The sequence below is a fragment of the Ochotona curzoniae genome, unplaced genomic scaffold (assembly GCF_017591425.1).
Source record: "Ochotona curzoniae isolate NIBS_2020 unplaced genomic scaffold, NIBS_Ocur_1.0 scaffold_1852, whole genome shotgun sequence".
In the NCBI taxonomy this organism is placed as follows: domain Eukaryota; kingdom Metazoa; phylum Chordata; class Mammalia; order Lagomorpha; family Ochotonidae; genus Ochotona; species Ochotona curzoniae.
The window spans coordinates 38,123,165-38,146,010 of NW_024467087.1; the positions used below are offsets into that span (position 1 = coordinate 38,123,165).

The following is a 22,846-nucleotide window of genomic DNA, read 5'->3' on the forward strand; positions in this document are numbered from 1 at the left end:
CACTGAAAAAATGGGGGATACAGCATTCAGAACACTTGTTATAAAACTTCTCAACAAAGAGAAGCATGTAAAAGAGACATTCAAAGAATTTAAGAAAAATGTCACACTGAAAATGAATCAAATGAAAGATGATATATTATAAATGAAAAATAAAGTGGAACAAACTGAAAGTACAGTGGAGAGTCTCCAAGATAGAATGAAGGAGTCAGAAGAAAGAATCTCAAAAGTAGAAGATATTTCCTGTCACCAGGCAGAAACAAACAAAAAGCTGGAAGCAGAGCTGGATCATGAAAAAAAAAACCCAGCATTCAAGAATTGAAAGACACTATTAAAAAGACAGAGTTAAGAATTATGGGAGTCCCAGAAGGTGCAGAAACAGAAGCTGAGTTTATGAATGTATTTAGTGAAATGATAGGGGAACATTTCCCTAATCTAGAGAAAGAATCAGAAAACAAAATCCAGGAGGGGTACAGAATTCCCAACAGGCTTGACCAAAAGCTATCTTCACCATGACACATGATTATCAAGCTCTCTTCAATCGAGTATAAGGGAAAGAACCAGTTCAGCCAGCAAGGACCTCCACTCCCAAGACAAGATGGTCTACATCGCAAAAGAACAAGTGTTGGACAGCCGGAGTCAGTCCCCATGGAGATTATCTCTGATAACAGATTTCTTCTGGGGAATAGCAGAGTTTGTGGTTTTGTTTTTCAAAACTTTGCTTCAGCAAGATGTGAAAAGAAGAAGAGGTTACAGAAGCTCGTCCGACTCCAGATATGATGAAGGAAGAGGGCCACCAGGAAACCCTCCACGCAGAATGGGCCGAACTAATCAGCTGCGCGGTCCCAATCCTCCCCCTATGGGTGGTGGATGAGGAAGAAGCAATGTGCACATCTGCAGCAGAAGGAGACCATCTGGAGATGGAGCTGATCGAGCCAGCCACCTGGATGGATGTGTGCACCCCCACCAGAACCGCCCTGTGACCTCACAGACGAGTGACGTCATGCTGGGAACTCCCCCTTGCAGAGATCTGGCCTGGCTGAGCTGTGGTTCCATAAACTCAGATGTTTGTCTCATCTTTTTGTATAGTTTATGAAGTCTTAATATAGTTTTTAATAAGTGAATATTTTTAGGTTGGAAGACTGACTCCTCATCTTTATATATTTCACACACACACACACACACACACACACACAACCACCTCAGAACCTGAAGAACAGAAAAGGCTGAGTCCTAGTGCTGTCAGTGTCCCTCTTTTGGATGTCTGAGATATTGCTCATTGTTAAGTTATTTTCATTGTAAATAAGTTGCATTTATTCAGTAGTATAAAAAAAAAAAAGGAAAAGATCCTTAAACGTGCATGTGAAAAAAAAAAATCAACTGACATATAAAGGAATGCCAATTAAACTCACAGGAGACCTCTCACAGGAAACCTCACAGGCCAAAAAAGAATGGAATGTCATATTCCAGATTCTTAAAAAAAAATTAGGTGCAGAAAGAGAAACTGGGTTTAAAAATGTATTTAATGAAATAAGGGAACATTTTCCTAAACTAGAGAAAAATTGGGAAACAATATCCAGGAGGTGCACAGAACTCCCAACAGGCTTAATCAAAAGCGAATTCACCACGACACATGATAATCAAGATCTCATCAATCGAACATAAGGAAAAGATTCTTAAATGTGCACTTGAAAAAAATCAATTGACATAAAAGGAATGCCAATTACCTCACAGAATATCTCTCATAGGAAACTCTACATTCCAGAAGAGAATTGACCAACATATTCCAGATTCTAAACGCAAAATATTTTCATCCCAGGATAACATACCCAGCAAAAATTTCCTTTGTCTTTGAAAATGAAATGAAATTCTTCCACAGTGAACTTAAAAGAATATGCCTCTTCCGAACCTTCCCTACAAGTGATACTTAAAGATGTTCTCTTGACAGAGAACAGGAGTAGCGTCCACCAAAACCAAAGGCAAATGTGAAGAACATCCCAGTAAAATAACAATAGAAGACTAAATCAATGAACAACCCATTCCGTTGTGCTCACATGGGGAGTGAATCATCGGACGGAAGATCTTCCTCTCTGTCTCTCCTCTCTGTATATCTGCATTTCCCATGAAAAAATAATAAAAATAAATCTTTAAAAAAAATCATACTCACAAAAACAACAGACACATCATTGCTATTTGATAAACTAAAAATGCAAAGAGGGAAACAATTACACCATTTTTTCTATCAAGTGCCGTATTTTATATTTATAGCATTATTCACAGAATATTAAAATGAACAACATTCAGGGAAGACCTTCGGCCAGTACTTTCAATATGTCACTTCAATATGTCAATTCAGAGGTGCTCAATAGTAGTTAACCAGCTGGTTCCTTCCTGAGTGCCAATTCCCTGGCCACCAGTCCAATATGAGATGCCAGTAACATACCCTGATTCTTCTGATTTTGGCACTGCTGAGGGCATCATTCCTCTTTACCCCGAAAAGCTGGAGGGGGCATTATGAGTAAAAACACAAGAAAAAAAATGGAAGATATGCTAGAGAGAAGAAAGAATACATGGCTGAGAAGGTTGTAAATAGGAAAGAGGGGCCTCCTTACCATGGAAAGGCTTCTCGGATGAGGACAATACATGGGAACCAGAAGAGAATGTGGATGGTCCTGACGTTGTTGCCGAGTTTCCATGGTTACAGAAGACTATAGGTGAGACAGATAAGTCAGAGGGAGGCAAGCGAAACATTGATTTTGATTCTGAGGATAAAGGAGAGGAGTCAAACATCAGAATGGAGTCAAACCAAAGAGTCAAACATCAGAATGCTCTGCCCTGGATTTGAGGTCCTAACAGGTCATGGAAAGCGACAGACTCCAGAGGAGAATTCCTGCTCCTGAAGAAGTGGGACAGCCATTAAGGCTGACATGCTCCCTGCCAAGGCAGCCACTGTCTGGTGTCCACAGTCTACCATTGCTTTCTGTGAGGAAAGGATGACATGGCACTCCTACTTCACAGCAGGGACCATACCTGGCATACTTGCCTATGGGTTGCAAGTAGGGACAGAAGTTGTACCAGTCTTGACATCAGAGAGAAGGTGTCTTTGAAGTGTCAGTACAGGCCCTGTGCCCTGCTGCAGCCCAAGTGCTTTAAGCTGTTCCAAGCCATATAGTTCAGACACAGATTCCGGAGGAGGGGAAGGGAGCCTATTCTATTTTGCGAAGAAAAGCTAAGGGTCTTCTATGATGGATGATTTAGCGAATGGGTGGCAGGAGATGGTTTGGATTATTGTGATTAAAAATGAGCCCTGTGGACCGGCGCAGTGGCCTACCAGCTGGAGTCCTCTCCTTGGACGCACTGGATCCCATAAGGGCACCAGTTCTAATCCCGGGCAGTCCCACTTCCCATCCAGCTTGTGGCCTGCGAGAGCAGTCAGTTGGGCAACCCCAACTAAAAGCCTTAAGACCCTCCATCCACATTGGAGCCCTGGAGGAAGTTTCTGGCTCCTGGATGGGTGCAGTTCCGGCCATTGCAGCCATGTGGGGTATGAATCACCAGACGGAGGATCTTCCTCTCTGTCTCTCTTCTCTGTGTATCTGACTTTGCAATAAAGATGAATAAATCTTTAAAAAATAACGGGGCCTGATTGGGAAAATGATGAACAATAACAGAAAAAGTAATGTCCAGGGCATCCTACCTCTTCAAATACAAATGTCATTGTCAGCATAAATTGGGACTAAAAACAACATGAAAAGCTATGAGTGTCTAAAACCTGCACCCCAAGGTGTTCCCTGCCTGAACTTAATACTTATCCCCACAATGAACTAGGTGAATTCTTATGTTCCCATGGCTGCCATTTGGGAAGCAGAAACTAACTGGGGAGGCAAAGTCATTATCGGGGAGTGCGCACAAGCTAACTCTGTCTTAAAGGTACCAAATCTTGTCAAAAGACAAGAAGACCCTTTCACTTCTAGTTATGAAATTACATTACATTTGCCACACACAAGTTTTGCTATGAAACTGCAACAAAGGAGAGTGATACCGGAGTTGGAAGAGTATGGAAAAACAAAAGCCCAGGATTTTTCAAAAAGATTATTTACTTGGAAGTCAGAAATACAAAAAGGGAGATCAAAACTGAGACAGTTCTTGCATTTGCTGAGACCCAAATGGTCTCAACTTCCAGTGTTTGGCTAAACCAAAGCCGGGAACCAGGAACTTTGTCCTGGAGTCCCAAGCCCTTGACCGTTTTCTGTTGCTTTTCCCCAGGCCGGTGTCAGGGAGATCATCAGACTGGAACCGGAGTATCTGGGATTTAAAAAGCCATCCCCAAGAGGCCACTGAACTTATCTGGACAATAAGACGCTGAACTTTATGCTAGGCATGTGTTTGCAAGCAATGAATCTCAACTGAACTTGAACTATGGTTATGCAACAAGGTGGAGGAATCCACCATGGGGGGAGGGGTATGGGAGGGGTGGGGGGAATCCCCAGCGCCTATAAAACTGTACCACATAATACAATGTAAACAACAATAAAAAAAAAAGCCATCATGGTCCACACTCTTAAAGGTAGTAAACTCTGGAAATTGTGTGTGTGTGTGTGTGTTTTATTTATATGTGCTTTTCATTTAATGGGATGTATAGTAACTCTGTAATAGGGACCATCACATCCAGATGTGAAGATAAAATGCAGTGTGCATCTCTATTTCCAAAGATGGACTCCCAATGAAACTGTAAAATATATATCTTGACAATAGGATGGTGGACACTCTACCATTTCTGTACCTACAGTGTCAGGATAAACTGAAAGAGGAAAATGACAGACTTCTGACTCTTTATGAAGGAGTTTACTAATAGTAGAATCAGTGGTGGGGAGGGGACTTGTGACTGGGAGAAAGGAAATACCAGAGCCTATGGAACTGAGTCATTAAAAAAAAAAAAACCAAATGGCAATACAAATAATTTATGAAAAAAATTTTTAAACTCTAAAAGCATGGATGACAGGGTTCAGTCACTGACAGTACAAGTCTCATTGAAGTTATTTCACACTTGTATTACTTCAGAACCCTGGTATCAGAAAATGATTAAGTTTTAGACCAGGAAAGTGATTTACTTTTAAAGTTCCAAGAAAAAAAAATCTTATTTTTTAAGTCCTAAGACTTTCCTTAAGCTCAAGATATGCAGTCTTGGTTGTGAGTGCATTAGTTTTTGACATGATCTTGACCAAACTGCATCAATAGCTACATTAGAAAATCTTTAGGGATGTGTTAGGTTTCTATGAAAACTTTAAATGTAAGTTTCATACTACACAACTTTTGTCTTAGTAAAACTATAAGTATGTAATATCTGAAAAGACTTAAGGTGCTTTGGTGCTCTAGAAATTTCTGCATATGTGCATTAATTTATTTCTTTTTATAAAGAACAGATGTGTGAATTTCATAGGTACAGTCCCAAGAAGGTAACTCCAATCCCCTTGTTCCACTGCTCCAAATACACTCTTTCCTCGCCCCTTTTTTGAACACTAATACACAGACATAATTTTGGTCTTTACAGTCCAGGTGCAATTAACCACTAATCATAATATCCAAGTGAAAAGCAAAAAGACCACGTTTCCTCTAGAGTATAACATGGGCTAAAAATGGGAATCATGCCCAAAGTAACCATTTCATTCCTACACTATTTGGTGTGTTATGTATGAGTTACCACATATCAGAAAAAAAGCATATAATATCTATCTCTTTGAGATTAGCTTATTATTTCACCAAACATAATTGCTTCGTGTTGCATTGATATTGTTCGAAACTCTTTCTATAGCTGAGTAGCATTCTAATCATCACTTGATAGACGCCTGGATTCACTCCACATCTCCGCTGTTATCAATGGAGCTGCAATAAACATGAGTGTACAAATAACTCTCTTATATGCTGATTTCATTTAATTTAGCTAAATTCCCAGGACTGAAATTGCTGGGTCATATGGTACATTTATTTTTGTGTCTCTGAGGCATCTCCATACTGTCTGAAATGGTGGTAGTAGTTGATATTCCCACGAATAGTGTACTAGAGTACATTTTTCCCCACATCTACATCAACATGCATTATTTTTGGAATTTTGAATGATACTAACCCTAACCTGGGTGAGGTTAAATCTTATTTTTTTTTAATTCTCTGATGGTTAATAATGCTGTACATCTGCCCTCGATTTGTTAAAGTTTTCCTTGTTGATGCCTTCACAAGCTTAGACCATAATTTTATGTGTCTTTAATGTTGCATTCCTCCCCTTAATTTAAAAGAAAATGAATATTTTGTATTTATAGAACATTAGTCAACTATGAAGATACAACATGCTTAATTACTTATATTCCAAACAATAAAGCATCAAAGTATTAAGTCATGGCAAAAGTTCCAATTCACTCACAACTAAAAATCATCTTTGGGGTTCAAAGATTTATAGGGAGGTTCTATGACCAAGCATATGCATGAAGAGATTGCATATTTCAATATGTGAAAGATTACAAGAAGAAAACACAAAATTATAAAACACTGATGAAAGCTAAATACCAACATACATGAAAAGGAATTATATAAATCAGTTAAACAAAAACAAAGAAAATGAGCAAGGTAAATAAATAGCAATTTTAGGCTAAGGAAAAATTCAGATGAACATTGCTAAGCCTCACTAGTAATCAGTGAAATTGAAAAAGGAATAAAATTTGCTTTTACCTTTGAAATTGCCTACAAATGTGTACCGATCTAAACACTGAGTAGTGGAAAAATTAAATCTGTCTCTGGATATTCACAAAGATATTATCAAAATATTGCAATGTGATTACATTTGTAACAATCTCAAATTATTTTAAAAATCACTGATAATGAGTCAGATTGGAAGACATATATTCACAACTTCAGCTAGAGAGGAACACTGGAAATGAAAAGAATGTTTTAAGTATTTTAGACATTGCTAAAAAGAGGATGCTAGAAGGTGTTTGTAATGGATGTTAAGTGTGAGTATTATCAAAAAGTACCATAATTGTTAAGAAAACGCTTGTGAGAGTGATGGTTTACAGGATTTCCTTCTTAAGTCTCGGCAAAATTGCATTTTTTCACCAGGCTGTCATTTAAGAGTATAGTGAAAAATCCAGCATAGGCAACAACAAAAGCAACTTTCTCTTTCCCATAAGCAGGGATTAACATTAAAAATACAAAACAGGAAAACTAGGTATTTAGAGAAAAGTATTTAGAGAAATGGCTAGAATGTATTAATAAGTGACTTACTGAAACACTTGAAAGACATAAAAGCAAGAACAAACCAAATCCCAAATTAGCAGGTGAGAAATGGTAAAAATCAGAGAAGAAACACATGAAATTGAAACTCAAACAAAAGGTTAACAGTGTTTTTCTCTAGAAGATAAAGAAAATAGACAAAGCTTTATCTAAGGGCCCGGCACCATGGCCTAGCAGCTAAAGTCCTTGCCATCAATGCGCCAGGATCCCATATGGGTGCCGGTTCTAATCCTGGCAGCTCCACTTCACATCCAGCTCCCTGCCTGTGGCCCGGGAAAGCAGTCAAGGACAGCCCAAAGCTTTGGGACCCTGCACCCGTGTGGGAGACCCGGAAGAAGTTCCTGGATCCTGGCTTCGGATCAGCATAGCACCGGCCATTGTGCTCACTTGGGGAGTGAATCATCGGATGCAAGATCTTCCTCTCTGTCTCTCCTCTCTGTATATCTGACTTTCAAATAAATAAATCTTTAAAAAAATGCTTTATCTAAACCATTAAAGTTCAAAATTACATTTATCTTAGTGTCTCCCCAATTAAAATACCAAATTCTTCTTTTTGTGTAACTTTAAACATAATGTCAAAGTATATCGATAGCTGCAAAATTGAAAGAAAAATGTTATCACAAGAATATTCAGAAATATAAATTGAAGATAAAGCAAGAAGAGACATAAGGATATTCATGTTCATTTTGTTATGTTACATTTAAAGCAAGAGAGATAAAAAAAAAGACAGTTAATAATTCCTAATTTTCCCTTGAGAAAAGTCATAAACATTGGTTCTTTATTGTGCTTCACAAATAAATGTCACAATGAGACTTTCCATTTCAGTTCATCATTGCTAGTCTAGTTATCTGGAAAAGATAGCCAATTGTAGGGTAAATCACTTTTTAATCCATCAGAAAACCGAATTTGCAGAGCAAATTTTCATCCCAAAATCTGAACAGATAAGTACTTAGAGTGAAAACTTAAATTTTCTCACCAGAGTTAATTGGGGATAAAACTTCATAGGAATATCTATAGGACAATCCTGATTAAGGCAGTGTGTGAACTAGCTTTATAGTGAAAACTTCTAGGGACCATGTATTATGGAGCTATCCACATTTTCATTATTATATATTTCAGAAAAATATCAAAGTATTTAGAATTAAACAACACACTTTAAAAAAAAAAAGTCACTCAAAAAATTTAACATGAGTTTAAAAAAAAAAATCTAGGTCCAAATTAAACTTAAATACAAATTGGCAAAATGTATGGGATGTGGTGAAATTATATGCTATAGGGAATTTTCTAACACTGTTTATATCTATACCTACATGAAATATATAAAAGAAAGACAAAATATATCTATATAACAAGAAATATAGACATATATATGTCTATATATATAGAATATATATATTATATATAGAATATATAATATATTAGAATATATTATATTATATATTATATTATATTATATTAATATATCATATTAATAATATATTATATAATGTATATTATATATTATAATGTATATTAATATGTCTTATAATTATATTATATAATATATTATAAGATAATATAAAATATATAATATATTTATATTATTTATATTATAATATAATATATAATATGTTATATTTCTATAATGTATTATAGAAATATATCTATGTCTATGTCTATATCTATACTAGATATAGATAGATAAGAAAGCAGGCGTGTTTTCATCCTACAAGTTAAGACACTGTTTGGGAAACATGTATAGTGCTTGGGTTTGTGTTTCAATTCCACTCACAATTGAAGCTTCCTGCTAATACAAGCCCTAGCAGGTAGCAGTTGATTACTCAAGTTGATGTTTCCATGCCACCTACATGAGAGAACAGATTGTGTTTTTGACTCCTGGTTTGCTCAAGGATAACTCCACTTCCGTGAGGTGCAAATCAGGAAAACAAAAATCTCTTGGTCTAAATCTATGTCTGTTTGTCTCTTTGTGTTTCGTGTAAAAATGAAACAGATAAATGAAAAAGAAGAAAAATTGAAAAACTAGTGATAAAGTTTTCAACTCCAAGAAACTACACAAAAAACATTCTTGGGGTTTAGTCCTGCCAGCAGGCCCCAAGGTCATCAAGGGTGAGGCAGACCCTGGCCTTCAGCAGCAAGAACCACCAGAGACAAGCTGGTGCAGAGACTCTGCTTTATTATGCAGAGGTTACAGGTTTTAAAGAGGAAGGAAGGGGAGGGCAGGAGGGAGCCTTCCAGCAGACCCCACACCCACCAAAGATGCTATAATTGGCTGTATGACCCATCTATCGCCCTAAATCTTTTGCTGACTTTCGGGCATTAAGATGCTAAGGCCATTTCACATCTAGGCAGGAAACAGGCAATATTAGATCCTCTAAAGCAATTACAATATCCTAGAACATAGTACAATAACAAAGCACTTGTTACAAAGACTTACGTGAATCATAGTAGCTTGCAAAGGATCTACACATCAATCCAGCAGTTATTAGTATTCTAGCAAGATTTTGCAGAATTTTATATACTTATGGCAGAGGCAAGTGATTAAAATGGTTCTAAGAAAACAAGCTATATATTTACACTTAGGGAACAGAATAGTCTTAGGTAGACAAGAAAATCCTCAATAAGTTAACATATGAGGAAGACATGGACTCTGCATCAGAGAAATAAAGATATCCTACACCTCCATGGGTCTAGCAAAAATCTTAAAGGGAGGCTGGCAAACAGCCCTGTAGGGGCCTGGCCATTGGAACAGGCTGGGTAGTAATAGGTCAGCCAAATTTTCTCGATGTTCCAATCTTCTATATTAGCTTTTGTCTCCATTCTAAAATGAGAACAGAGGTCTGTCTGAGCTAAGCTGGGTTCCTGAAAGATCCTTATGTTCATTCTAAGAAAGGATACCAAAGCTAGAGCTAAGGAAAGAGAAAGTTGCTCTCCCATGTCCAGAGGGAAAACTTTGTTTCCCTTTACCATGAGGACCACCCAGGGCTCCTGGGTGCAGGCCCTATGTGGCACTAGAGTCTGCGGAGAATTCTGGGCTGCTTCAGTCCGGCTGGGAGACTCAATGGGGATTGGCTGACCCCAAAATTCTCAGCCTTCAGGGATAGTCAAACCTCCATTGATCTCTTAGGCAGTTGGGACATGGTCCTGGGTGTCCTTCTGGACAGCCCTTGACAAAGAAGTCTGCTATTTCTGCAGCGAAAGGTCTTAGGAGGCCTCCGAGGGTCTCACTGGGACTGGGATTACAAACTTCCTCTTGTCCTCCTGCTCTGCTAAGGGATCCCTTCCTGGTCTATAAGAGACCCTGTAACTACCTTTAAGAGGTAATGATGCTCAAAGGTCCCACTGCAAATCTCTACATCTTTTCATAATGTCCAAATCAGTTAAGAATCTGTTACTTATAAACCACTTGTTTCTCACAGACTTAGGATCTAAATGAGAATTTTTAAGATCTTCCTCAGACATTTTAAGGTGGAAGATTTCTCTGTGCTCCTCAGCTATTAGGGATTTGAATACATCATGAGGTCAGGCACTGTTGCTGTGCTTGATCTACTGATCCCTTAAGATCCCCCATGTCAGCAGGTGTTGCGAGGGGTTCAACCTCCTCCTCCATTGTATCCTCGATGGTGATGGATCTTTCAGGATAAGGTCACGAGGTTGTCTTCCTGGAGGAGCATCCTCCAGTGCATGGGGTCGAGGGCTTCACATTCCGAGCAGGCTCAGTTTCTGGGAAAACACAAGCAAACCCTCTTCCCACAGTCAGCAAGGGGTCAGGACCTCTCCACTTTTGGGTGGCTGGGTCCCCCGTTGAACCAAAGGAATCTGCGTAGGGTTTGCAAGCATCTTCCAGTGACATACAGATAACAGCTCTCCAGACCGTGAAACAAGAAGAAAATTTAGAGTGAATAAAGCCAAGTTTAGATGTTCACAAAGGAGCCCAGTGGCATGGCCTAGTGGCTAAAGTCCTCGCCTTGAACACACCAGAATCCCGTTTGGGCACCGGTTCTAATCCTGACAGCTCCATTTCCCATCCAGCTCCAGATCGGCACAGCACCAGCCATTAGGGTCACTTGGGAAGCAAATCATCGGATGGAAGATCTTCCTCTGTCTCTCCTCCTCTCTGTATATCGGACTTTGCAATAAAAAATAAATCTTTAAAAAAAAAAAAAGAAATGATACTTAAAAAAAATAAAGTTGTTCACAAAGGGTAGTATATTCCCCCTCTGCTTTTCAAGCATGTTCTTGAGATCTTGGTGTCTTTTTCTAACTTATGTGCTTGCCTTGAGGATATTAAACGGGGCCCTTAGATCTGAGCTACCAGGTTGCTTACTCTTACAAGGAACAGTATAAAGTGAAAACTATCAAATAATAGCTTTACAAAACATTTATCCCAAAGACCTGTTATAAACGAGACAGGAATACAGGTTAACAATAAACTTAAATATAAATGTATCAATGATGTAACAGATTTTGAAAACGGGCTATTAGTCATTTAAATTACATAAATCAAAGAAATCTGTGTTAACTAGTAACCTCATTGCTGGAGAAAGTAAATGAGTTTTTAGCAATGGTTTGAAATTATTTAGACACTTTTACAATTCTATCGGAAAGCTCTGGGAGTGGCTGCAGAATCCAGGCACTGCCAAAGTCCCAAGGCAACCTACTCTTGCTGGCGATATGCAAACCATGTGCCCTGCGTTTGCAGCTGAGGATCCAGTTTGCTGATGAGACTAACAGATGAGCAAACTCACCTGCTAGAACAAAAGCTAGAACATCTTCCAACCAAAAAACAGTAACACATGATAGCAATTTTAACCAACTTGTCCAAAGGACAAACGTCCAGACACACACACACACACACACACTTTTAGAGACTTAAAAAAATATTCTCAACCTAGTAACCAGAAACCAATATGTGAAAAGCCATCAATTCAACTGTCTTGAACCAAGACCCTGAGAGAAAAAAGTCACCGCTATGAAATCCCCCCATCCATGCAAAAATCTGAATTTCAGTCTTCCCAGTTATATAGCTATCCTAAGAATACATAGTGAGGGCCCGGCACCATGGCCTAGCAGCTAAAGTCCTCGCCATGAACACGCCGCCAGGATCCCATATGGGTGCCGGTTCTATCCCAGCAGCTCCACTTCCCATCCAGCTCCCTGCTTGTGGCCTAGGAAGGTAGTTGAGGATGGCACAAAGCTTTGGGACCCTGCACCAGCGTGGGAGACCTGGAGGAGTATCAGGGTTCCCAGCTTCGGATCAGCGCAGCACTGGCCATTGCGCTCACCTGGGGAGTGAATCATCAAATAGAAGATCTTCCTCTCTGTCTCTTCTCTCTGTATATCTGACTTTCCAATAAAAATAAATAAATAAATAAATAAAAAAGAATACATATTGAACAACCAGATACAACTGGAAAGCTAAGTTATGAAAAGCACACAAACTAAAATTAAACCTTCACAACTCCATGGATGTATACAATATTTTGACACGACAGAATTTTACTCCATTTGGCAAAAATCTTTATAATCCAATCAGCCTGATCTACTCTCTCCACAAAATGAATGATAAATCCTTGGCATTCTTGAGGTCTCGTACGAATACCAAGAGAAGCCCTAGGATTCCAAACCTTTGAATTCCTGGATGCCCCTGTAAGGATGGCTAAAACAGCTGAAACAAGATTTTTTGTTGTTGAAGTTAGCATGACACACTATAGATTAGACTCAGTTATTGAAATAAAATCATCACTCAAATACCTTTAAAATAAATACAAAACCTTTGCCAACTTAAAGCAGTGACACATTTGATAACCAGCCGAAAACACAAGAATTACTTTAACATATAAAAATGCATTGTAGACAATGAATAGCACATTTTAACTTATACCTTGAACTAATTCAATGGTGTAACGTTTAATTCTATGCCAAATTATTTACAATAAATTTGCATTTTTGAAAATACCACAAATGAAACCTTAAGAGTTACAAGAGAAAATATCTTCTTTGAATCCTAAAGTTCCCAAAAGTTGCCATGGACAGGCAGATGAAGTCAGTTTGCTAAAAGTTTATCACAACAACAGACCTTCCAAGGTAGAATTTGCAAGCCCAGGGAACAAGTTCTGTAAAATCGTTCTTTTTTCCTTGACTTTTTCTTCTTTTATAATTTTATAAAGATACTTAAAAAGTGAGCGACCGGGCAACAAAAAACTTAGGGTCAGGTAATGGAAGTCTGGATGAATTGAAAGCAGCCAGCTGTGGGCAATAGAAGGCCAGGCTGACAAAATCAGTTGAAAGCAGCCAGCTGTGGGCAATAGAAGGCGAGGCTGACAAAATCAGCACCCCAAGAACTGCTATCAGAGCAAAGCATTCAGCCCAGCTTCCAAGGAGTGGGGGTCTCACCTTCCTCCCATTCAAATTCAAAATAGGCAGCTTGACTCTGCACTTCTGAGACTCTTGAATTCCTATGCCTCAAGGCCGCGCGTGCACACACAGACACACACACACACACACACACACAGCCCGCGCTAGGAGCACCAGAAAAAGGCAAACATCCTCTAACACAGAAACCAAGCCATAGGTAAAATCTCAAGAGCACAAACTGGGGGTGCCCGCCTCTGGGCGAAGTCTGAACCCAAAATTGGGGCGAAAATTTAGAGCCTCCTGGTTAAGGCGGAAAACTCCGAGCCTGCTGAGTAGGGCGCAAACTCTCAGCCCACAAGCCGAGTCTGGGGCCTCACCGAGTTTTACCTGAGGTTCTGAAGTCCTGAAGTTTTGACGTTCTGAATTCCCTGTTCTAAAGTCCCGAGGTTTTGTGTCTTGAAGGTGTGTCTGTTCAGGTGCCAGTTCTTAGGGTTTAGTCCTGCCAGCAGGCCCCAAGGTCATCAAGGATGAGGCAGACCCTGGCCTTCAGCAGCAAGAACCACCAGAGACAAGCTGGTGCAGACTCTGCTTTATTATGCAGAGGTTTTAAACAGGAAGGAAGGGGCGGGCAGGAGGGAGCCTTCCGGCTGACCCCACACCCACCAAAGATGCTATAATTGGCTGTATGACCCGTCTATCTCCCTAAATCTTCCGTTCACGTTCAGGTATACTCCCCTTGATCTCATAGGCTGTTCCTCAGGCCAAGGGGAGGGTCAGGCTTAAGCCACGCCCCCTATGCTGCAGGGCAGGGGCCTGGGGTGATCACCCACACAACATAAAATAATACTAGCAATTAAAGTATGGAAGTCAGGATCATGGCATATCAGGTAAAGCCACTGTTTGCAATGCTGACATCCTACATAGGTGCTGTTTTGTATCACAGATGCTCTACTTCTGAATCATATCCCTGCTAATGGCCTGAGAAAAGCAGCAGCAGATGACCTGAGTGTTGGAGACTCTGCCAGTCAGTCATGTGGGAGACTTTGATGAGGTCACCAAGCTCCCACCTGGATCAGCATTAGCAATTGTGGTCATCTTGGAACTGAACTGGCACTTGGAACATACTCTCTGTCTCTTCAAAATAATAATTATATGCTCGTTTAAAAATAGAATAAGTCAAGGTTGTTAAAAACAAAACAAAACCCTCATAGCTCGAGCTACTGCTGTAAATTATTTTTTGTGGGGGTCCAAAACCATAGCTCCCCTGGACACTGCCTTTGTGGATATTTTCAGTGATGTTTATACCCATGTGGCAGTTCTACTCTTGGACCATCTTGTCCTCTGTGGAATTTTTTGAAATATAGGTGGAAACACTCAGGCTCTTACAGTTTTTGAAATTCTATGCATTCATAGGGCTGTCATCACAAAGAAGCTGTCATGGCTTACCACCTGTGCCTGCCAGAATAGGGGCAATCTAAGGCAAACCCAGGTAAGTCATTAGAATTTTCTCTATATCTGGCCTGGTATAATGGTTCAATTGCTGAATCTTTACTTTGCATGCTGCAGGATCCCATATGGACACGGGTTCATGTCCCGGCTTCTCCACTTGCCATCCAGTTCCCTGCTTGTGGCATGGGAAAATGGTAGAGGATGGCACAAAGCTTTGGAACCCTGCACCTGTGTGGGAGACCCGGAAGAAGTTCCTCCTCCTGACTTCAGATTGGCTGAGCACTGGCTGTTGTGGTCACTTAGGGTGTGAAACGGTGGACAGAAGATCTTTCTCGGCTTCTTTTTGTAACCGTAAATCAGATTTACCTTTCCAACAAAAGTAAATAAATTATTAAAAACAAAACAAAAAAAGTATTCTATATCTCTCTTCTGAGCCCTGAGAAAGTTCACCCTTTACTGTCTGTGGCTATGTATGCAAACGCTCGGGCTTCTTATTACACGGCTGCAAGGTTTCTTTCACGTATTTAAGTATTTGTTACAGTTACTCTGTAACTGTAGAATTAATATAACTATTAATACCAATTTCTGTCTTAATCCATTTGCTCTGCTATAACAAAATAGTTCAGACTGCAATTATTGAACATTGCTCATCATTCTAGGGGATCTGACATTCAACATTAGGGCATTAACAGTTTTTGTGTCTGGCGAGAGTTTGGATTTCTTTTGAATAATAATGCCTTATTGCTGCAGTTGTACATGTCCAACAGGGCGCCTAAGCCTTTGGGGGCCTTTTTTATGACAGCACAAATCCTAATTGTGACGATTAAGCTCTATGGACCTGATAAGTTTTCAAAAGCCCTACCATTTAATATCATCGCACTGGGCATTAAGTTTCAACAATGTGAAATAGGGGGTTCACAGACACTCAACATAGCAGCAGGTATTAGTACTGAGACAATATTTTAAAAATCGTTAATGTGAGCTGGAATGATCAAAAGACCAAGAAAAGAATAAGCATTGTTAGTTATTTAAGACAGTTTGAGTTCTGGTTCATATGATATTACGATATTATTACGCACAGCTAATTCCCACAACCTGGTTCTTTACGGTAAGCTGAAAACATCAGACGTAACAAGGTACTTAGGAAGTTTATTCCAGTGGGGCAGGAACTGGGTGGGGGTAGTGGAGAGGCAAGGAGGAAAAGGGGAAGGGGAGGAGAGAAAGGGAGGCCTGAAGGAGAAGAGAGACAGAACCTCACCTGGGGGCCTATTTGTCTGCAAGGTGTGGGGGTGGGGATTGGGAGGGAGTGAGGGCAGGCCCCAGGGGATTGGCGCCTGAGACTGTCACAGGTGATTGCCTAAGACTGATTGGTAAGTGGGCGGAGCTGGGGATGGGGCTGGGAGATTGGGGGTCTGATTCGCAGGTGAAATGGCCAATTGGTGGACAGCTGGACTGGCGCTAATTTTGTGAGCTGTGAGGAAGAGGAAATGGCATAGGGTCCGGGGTGGGATATTGGAATAATTCCTTAGGAGCATATAACAACATTCACAGGAACAGTTCAACAAGATCTAACTATTAATGATTAACACTCTCAGTAAATTAGTAGTTAAGAGAACGTCTGAACTTCAATGAAGATCATCAGGACATAACACAGACCTTGCATCAAACTTTATAAGAAACTTCATGATTTCCCACTAAGATTAGGAATGATTTAAGAATGTTTCCCAGGGGCGTGGCCTAGCTGCTAAAGTCCTCGCCTTGAATGCGCCAGGATCTCATATTGGCTCCGGTTCTAATCCCAGCAGCTCCACTTCCCATCCAGCTCCCTGTTTGTGGCCTGGGAAAGCAGTAGAGGATGGCCCAAACCCTTGGGACCCTGCACTGGTGTGGGATACCCGGAAGAAGTTCCTGGATCCTGGCTTCGAATTGGCTCAGCACAGTCCATTGCGCTCACTTGGGGAGTGGATCATCAGATGGAAGATCTTCCTCTCTGTATATCTGACTTTCCAATAAATAAATAAAATCTTTAAAAAAAAAAAGAATGTTCCCCATTATCACCACAGATAGAGTCCTGGTTAATGGAACTGAAGGAATGTTAAGAACTGGAAACTATACATATCAGGAAGAAATTAAATTTTGTTCACGTATGCATTGATAGCATATGTGAAATTTAAAAAGACTCCACAACAAATAAATATATAAATAATTTACGGGGCTCCCTCCCCACAGATTCGATCTTCTAGTACCCCATTATTGGCGAGGGGTGAGCCAACTGCCCGCCATCCAGCCTTGTGGTGCAGTTCCCATTTATTTGGGAAAGCACACACTCTTATATGGAAGAGCAAACAGCCTCAGGCCAGGCATTCCAGCAGAGGAGGAGAACTAGAAGCCAATTGTCATCAGCATGACTGAGGAAGCCACCTCCCTTAGGCTAGGGTCAGGTGAGAACACAGTGTTCAGGAGCCCAGAAGTGGCCCCTGACCAATCACTCTTTATGTAAAGCAACGTGATCCCCGCCCTGGTTCACACCCAGGGCTCTTTCCTTGGTCGCGGACTTGTAACTTAGCGACCTATTTGCCCTTTATGGATATAAAGTTAATATATAAAAGCAATCATATTTCCATATAACAGCAATAAATACATATAATTTTAATTAAAATATACCTTTTACATTAGCACACCAAAATATAAAATACTGAAGTGTAAGTCAACCAGTATATGTTGTAAGATCTGCAAAAGGAAAGTATAAAATGATTGAAATAAAAATCCTAAATAAATATTCCATTTTCATTAATAAGAAAATTCAATATTTTCAAGTTACTATATTTTCTCGGCATATGTTGAATGAATCCCCAATAAATATTCTGCAAAGTTATTTTGTGGCTATTTACAAGCTGACTATAAAACTTATATGGGGTGATAACAAAACACAGAACAAATATAATATTGATGTAAAGAGCAAAGTTAAAAATGTTGACACTGCTGAGCTTCAATAATTACTATGAACTTGCAGTCATCAAGGAAGTTTTGTATTCGCAAACTAGATGAATAGGTCGATGCACCAGAAGAGAGAGCTCAGAAATACTACGCACACACATGTAGCAAACTGATTTCAGGCATAAGAAAAAAAAGTAATGTATTAGAGAAAATATAGCACCTTGAACCAATAATGCAGAAACATCTAGAAATCTACATGCAAAAATAATAACCATAGACACAGACCTAACATTGTTCACCAAAATTAACTTAAAAAATAACAATTTTAACTGTAAAACACAAAGCAATAAACACATGGTGAGAAGTGTACATGACGTGAGTTGGTGAAGTATTTTAACACATGAGCAATCATGTCAGAACTGGTGACATTAAGAATTGATTGGTAAGCTAGTGGTGAGTGTTTGGCACAGCAGTTAAGATGCCACTTTGGGTACTGGTGTTCCATTTTGGAGTGCCTAGGTTTAAGCCCCAGCTGCAATGATAATTTCAGCATCCTGCTGATATATATGCTGCAGAGGGAATAGATGATGACTCAAGTAGTCGGGTTCCTACCACGCATGTGTCAGACCAGGACTGAGTTTTTAACCCTTAGCTTTTACCTGGAGCTTTTGCAGCTAGTGTGGGCATTTAGGAAGTTGAGATAATGAATGGAAAATCTCTCTGTATCTCTCCCCATCTTTCTCTGTTTCCCTCCCTCTGCTTCTGCGTATATCTCCGTCTTTCTGTCTCTATCTTTCAAATAAGTACAAAATAAAACTTGTTTAAATTTATAGCATGGGCATTATTGAAATAAAAAGTTTATGCTCTGCAAAAGGTATTTCTAAGGGAAAAAAAGACAAAGCAGACTTTAAAAAAATATTTTTAAAATACATATCTGAAAAAGAAGTAATCTCAGAAATGTTCCAAAAACATTTAATGCAACAACTGGGAAAAAAAAGAATCTAATTTAAAAATGGAACACACACCTAAATAGATACTTCTTCAAAGAATTTGCACAGACAGAAATTAGGAACATTGAACGATACTCCATATCATGTTATTTCTGAAACACATATCATATGTGTTTCAGTCTCCTTGTGTCTCCACAAGGAGACTCCGGTGCACATCTAGAAGAAAGACAAAATCCAGAACCCTGGCAGTGTTAAATCCTGGTCTATAATTCTAATAAGACTTCTGATTTTCTTCTGCTTAGGACTCAACATGCTACAGCTACTCTGGAAAGCCGATTGATGGTGTTTCTTACAAAACAGAGCATATTCATAATAGGTAGTCCAGGTATCTTATTCTTAGCTCCATGAAGCAAATTAAGGCTTATGTCCACATGAAAACACGCAACTCACACATGGATAATTATAGAAGTGTTATTTGTATTTGTCAGTACTTGTAAGCAAACAAGATTTTTTTTCCAGTAGGTTCCTGAAAAATAGTCTATAATTTATATCACATTCAGACAATGGACTACTTTGCTATAAAAATATAAGGTACTAAGTCATGAAGAAAATTGAAATATATATTATTACATGAGAGAAGGCAGTTTGAAAAGGCCACACACCACATGCATGTTTACAAGTTACATGCAATTACAGAAAAGGAAAAGCTATAGAAGCAGTAAGAGTATCAGAAGTTGCCAAGGTTAAAGAACAAGAATGAAGAGATGCAGGACAGAATTTTAAAACTGGTAAAACTACTCTACATCACACTATAATGATAGATACCTATCATTATGCACTTGCTTGCTATCACACAATAAACAGAGACAATTGTCAGAATGGGAGAAAAAATTTGTCAAAATGCACATTTGATAAGGGATTAATATCCTGAATATATAAGGTGCTCCACAAATTAAATGACAAAATAAATACTCTGGTTGAGAAGTGAGCAAAGGCTCTGAGTGGATATTTTTCAAAATAAAAGCTGAAATAGGGAGGACTGGCATATGGCGTAATGGGCTAAGCCACAGCCTGAGGTGCTGGTGCTTCATTTCAGGTCCAGCTCCCTGCTAACGGCCTGGGAAAGCAGCATAAAGTAACCATAAAGGCTCAGGGCCAAAAGCAAGCTTTAATAAGTGCAAATCTGAAACACTATTTAGGAGATGAGTACATCCCAGAAATAATGGATAATGTAACAGAACAGTTTAATTGTATTACAAATGTGCAGATTAATTTTATTGAAAAGTAAGGAGGAAAAGAAAGAAATGAAAGGAATGTATTAGGCTAAAGACAGAAACAATTCTACATAAGCACTGTACTTTTCATTGATAAAATTATTTTTCCAGGGAGGTTTTATGTTAACTCTTTTGATATTGCTTTTACGCATGTAGTGGATGAACTGTTAAATGGATGGCCGCTAGTGAGAACTGCATTTCTTACTGTTGGAGTAGGCATCGTGATAACATTCCAACACTGTAGGAGACATTAGGAAGAACTCATGCTTGCTCAAGGTTAATATAAGTCATTACATATATGTGTGTATAAGTTGTGTGATTGTATGCTGTATCTACATATGAATGCATCTACAAATATCTCTTTTCTCTATTCTTCAACAAAGAAATGACACACCAGCAATAATTGAGCACACCTAGCACACAGATTCTGATTTCTGATTATCACCCTTCAATGAAAAAAGACCAGGGTTCACGAAATAAATAGTGACTCAAGAATTGGGGATAGAAACGCACAAGACAAATATGCAGCATCTTGTAAATATCAGAAAGCAAGGAAGTGTTCAAACTTAAATTTACATGTTTGCATACTTGAAGGAATTTTGAAAGTTCATGAAGATGAAAACAAAAGATAAATTTATTTTGGTGAAAAATTTTTGCAATCCATGAATATTTTTCATAATATGTATTTTCATGAAGTTTTAGAAGATTATTTAGACACACAGTTTAAATTCATACCAAAATAAAATGACTTTTAAAGATTATTTACTTTTATTTGAAAGACAGATTCCAGAGAGAAGAGAATCAGAGAGCAGGTCCTTCATCTGCTGGTTTACACCCTAAATGTCCACAAAGGCCAGAGCTGAGCTCAGCTAAGCTGAGCTAAGTTGAGCTAAAGCCAGGAGCCATGATCCGCCTGCCATTCTCACGCATGAGTACAAGGTCCCAAAGATTTGGGTCACTATCTGCCACTCTCCTATGCCTCATGCGGAGAAGTGTATTAGAAGTGGAGCAGCTGGGCCACGAGCTGGCCCCATATGGAATGCCAATGCCAAGGAACTAGCCTGCACAACACCAGACCAAATAAAAGAATGTTTTTAAAATTCTTTTTGAATAGTTTATCATTTTATGATACAGTTACATAGGCTCTGGGATTTCACCTTCTCCTTCTCAAGTCCCCCCCCCCCCACAGATTTTTCTGTTTTGTATTACAGTGAACAATCTGACTGTTCATGACTGTCATGAACAGTCGTAAGTCCATCATTCATATATTTAAGTGTATCATTACATTGTAGGTATGGATAAGGGCAGAAATGTTAGTGTCCTATTGTCACAATATATTTAACAGTTTCATTGGGAGTCCATCTTTGGTTTGGATATAGAGATGCATACTGCATTGTATCTTCATATTGAATATGATAGTCTCTGTTACACTTTTACTATATACATTTGCTTAATTTTAAAAAAGAGAGATTTTTAAAAGCTTTGATTTATTTATGTGTGTATGAGAGAGAAAGGTTCTTCCAACTATTTTCTCACTCTTCAAATATTCCTGCAAGAGCTGGAGTTGTTCCAGGTTGAAGCAATGAGCCTAGAACTCAAATCCAGGTGACACCCCTGGGTGGCAGCAAATGGACCCAACTACTTGAATCATCATGTACTGCCTGCAAACACACACATTAGTAGGAAGCCAGAATTTGAGCAGATCATGGGGTTAAATGCAGGCACTATGATATAGAATCTGCATTATTCAAGGAGCATCTTAAATGCTGTAGAAATGCCAATTGCTAAAATAAACAGGTTTTAATGCCATTCCCCTAAACTTTTAGAAATATCCTGATATACACATAAACACACACATACACACAAGCACACACACACAGAGTCACTCAAAAATGACATGTAAAAAGTACTGGAATCAACTGAAAGAACTAAAAGAACTCCAGGTTGACAATGACAGAATTATTCAACACAAAGCAAACAAACAAAAATTACTGTTTTGTAAACCAAAGAATATCCATAAATTGAAGCTGATGCAAAATGATTGAACAAATATGTTTATCACATTGAGAGAAGGAACAAATTTCTGTTGAAGAATTTCATTGTCTTTTCAGATATTCTATCCGACGGAGGTAGAACAGTTTACCCATACCCAAATGTAGTCTGTGCGCAGTGAGTTCCTTCTGGAATACACTATGGATGGCTAGAAAAGCAGGAAATGAACACAAAGGTACTGCAAACTGTATGTGGAAATTTGGATTAAATGTTTATATTGATGAACAATAGTTTTGGAATCCAATCACAGTTTTCTCTTAATAGACATTTTTTGTAAATAGTTTCTTATAATTTTCTTTTAATTTTCTATGATATATTTACAGTTTATTTTCAGTCACAAGCATAGTATTACACTGAGTAAAAAATTCCAAAAATAGTAAGTAGAAAAAAAGAAGAAACACTGCTCCTCAAAAGTGTAAAGGGCTGCAAACAATAAATAGATCTCAAAATGTCCATTTTGCTAGGTGTAGATTAACTTTATTGTTTCTTTGTTGATGCTTTTGTCTAGTTGATGAAAGCTGAGTGTTGAAGTCTCCCAATATTATTGTACTG

At 38.8% G+C, this 22,846-nt stretch overlaps 1 pseudogene; it reads left to right on the forward strand.

Moving 5' to 3' along the window:
* The first annotated feature begins 568 nt into the window (after positions 1 to 568).
* On the forward strand, positions 569 to 1,093 carry LOC121169086 (annotated as a pseudogene).
* Positions 1,094 to 22,846: the final 21,753 nt, after the last annotated feature.